At 50.2% G+C, this 2,500-nt stretch overlaps 1 protein-coding gene across 3 annotated transcripts in view; it reads right to left on the bottom strand.

The window, feature by feature from the left end:
* si:dkeyp-23e4.3 (rho GTPase-activating protein 7) overlaps window positions 1-2,500 on the bottom strand; it is a 166,325-nt gene that overhangs the window by 580 nt on the left and 163,245 nt on the right. The gene's annotated exons all lie outside the window — the stretch shown is intronic.

The following is a 2,500-nucleotide window of genomic DNA, read 5'->3' as shown; positions in this document are numbered from 1 at the left end:
ACAAACTATCTCTTCCTTTCCTTTTCCCTTTTTATCTTTATCCCCCTCTACTCTCTCTCTCTTTATTACTCTCTCTCTGTCTCTGTCTCTCTCTCTCCCTCTCTCTCTCTCTCTCTCTCTCTCTCTCTCTCTCTCTCTCTCTCTCTCTCTCTCTCTCTCTCTCTCTCTCTCTCTCTCTCTCTCTCTCTCACACACACACACTACATACACACACTACATACACACACTACACACAACTCTTCCCTAATGTGCACGCACAAAGCCAATCAGACCCTGTGCATAAGCTGCATAATGTCCATGATGATTTATTACAGCACGGCTCTCTATCTCTCCCACGGTTGCTCCTCCTCTGCTACCGCGGCTGCTACGGTGGCGTATTATGATATTATGACTAAATGCAGAGAGCTCATAAAACAGCATGAAAATGCGTATTATTTTCAGCGGGGGTCCCCAAAACTGCTGGCTGTGTGGATGTGGACAGGGCCTCTGACAGCTTTGACCGGTCCCAGGACGAGAATCATCTGAAAGCCCCCCCCTCTATGCAATGCAATGTAATGGGGACCCAATTCTGGGGCCTGCTCTATACACGGGCCTCAGACACCTGACCCATTTGTCCTGAGCCCGGCAAATGTTGTCAGCGGCTCTGGGTGGGGATGTGTGGGTGTTGTTGCGTTGCGTCTATATACTGTAGTGTACAGAATGGATGCGAGAGGCAGTCGGTCGGAGTTCTTGTGACAGCTGTTGGCTGTTTGTGGTTATATGGCTCTCTGTCTACCCCACTGTTGCTGCTGTGGCTGCTTTGGCAGCGTATTATGATATTATGAGTAAATGCAAGTGCACAGAGCTCATAAAACAGCATGAAAATGCGTATTATTGTCAGTGGGGCCCCTCAAAACGGCTGGATGTGGATGAGGGCAGGGCCGCTGACAGCTTTGACCGGGCCCTGGACAAAATCAACTGAAAGGGCCCCTCTCTCAGTACAATGTATGTGGATCCAATTCTGGGTCCGGGACACCTGGCCCGTGTGTGTGTGTGTGTGTGTGTGTGTGTGTGTGTGTGTGTGTGTGTGTGTGTGTGTGTGTGTGTGTGTGTGTGTGTGTGTGTGTGTGTGTGTGTGTGTGTGTGTGTGTGTGTGTGTGTGTGTGTCTGGCAGGCATGGATGTGGATGTGGACAGGGGGGCGGGCAAAGAGGTCAGTTGTTTTGGGCCCAAAACTGTAACCCCATTACATTGCAGACATTGAGAGGACACTTTCAGGGTATTTTTGTCCCAGGCCCGGCAAAAGCTGTCAGCGGCCCTGCACGTGGATGTGTGTGGGTGTTGTCGCGTTGCGTTGATATACTGTACAGAATGGATGCGAGCGGCAGTCAGTCGGAGTCCCTGTGACAGCTGTTGGCTTTTTGTCGGCTTGTTTCATTAATTCCACATGAAGAGGCCGAGCGGCGGGAGACTTAGCATCCACCATCCACGCTAACTCACGCTCCTGCTGTGCTGTGTGTTTTCAACTATGTGTGTGTGTGTGTGTGTGTGTGTGTGTGTGTGTGTGTGTGTGTGTGTGTGTGTGTGTGTGTGTGTGTGTGTGTGTGTGTGTGTGCGTGTGTGTGTGCGTGCGCGTATGTGTGAGAATACCATTATGATCCCACCTGCAGTGTGTGTGTGTGTGTGTGTGTGTGTGTGTGTGTGTGTGTGTGTGTGTGTGTGTGTGTGTGTGTGTGTGTGTGTGTGTGTGTGTGTGTGTGTGTGTGTGTGTGTGTGTGTGTGTGCGCGTGACTACGTGACTACCATTCACACTAACACCTAATTTGTGTGTCTGCGCGTGTTTGTGTGCGTGCGTCCATCTGTGCGGGTTTGTGTGTGAGTGCTACTGCGTGACTACCGTTCACACTAGCCTAATTTTGTGTGTGTGTGTGTGCGTGCGTGCGTGCGTGCGAGCGAGTGCACACGTGTTTGAGTCTACCATCCATGGCCACTCCTGCTGCGAGCAAAACCGCTCATCAAAAGACCACCAAGGAGCTCAGATCAGGCAGGGAGGGGCAGGGCCGTCAGATTGTGATTGTGTTACAGATATGGAGAGCAGTGCTCCCCCTTCTCCTTACTGCCCATCTGCCTACTACGCCAGTGGTTCTTAACCTGGGGGGCACGGGCACATCTTGTTGCTTGGGGCCCCCAAACCACTAGATTGTTAAAACAGCTCAACTTTCAATAGTGACAATTTGTTTCATATGTCCATTCCTTTGGGTTTTTGCTTGGGGCCTCCACTGACAGTAGAATCGCCTCTCACCTGGGGTGCGCCAAGGATTGCAGGGGGTCTGCGGGATTTTGTTAGCATGACCAAAATTCTGCTTGTCAACATTATAATTAGGCGAAATCAAGACCAAATTAAAACACGTTTTGGTCCCCATGTAAAGTCATTAAGGTAATGATTAATCATTGTAATTAGTCACTTAAATCAATTTCAGTGCGTATGCACGTGTTGAAGTTTGGGTTGGGGGTGTGTGGCT

This window comes from Engraulis encrasicolus, chromosome 7 (genome assembly GCF_034702125.1).
Source record: "Engraulis encrasicolus isolate BLACKSEA-1 chromosome 7, IST_EnEncr_1.0, whole genome shotgun sequence".
NCBI lineage: Eukaryota > Metazoa > Chordata > Actinopteri > Clupeiformes > Engraulidae > Engraulis > Engraulis encrasicolus.
Note: the sequence above shows the minus strand (reverse complement) of the source record. Positions and strands in the feature narration are given on the sequence as shown.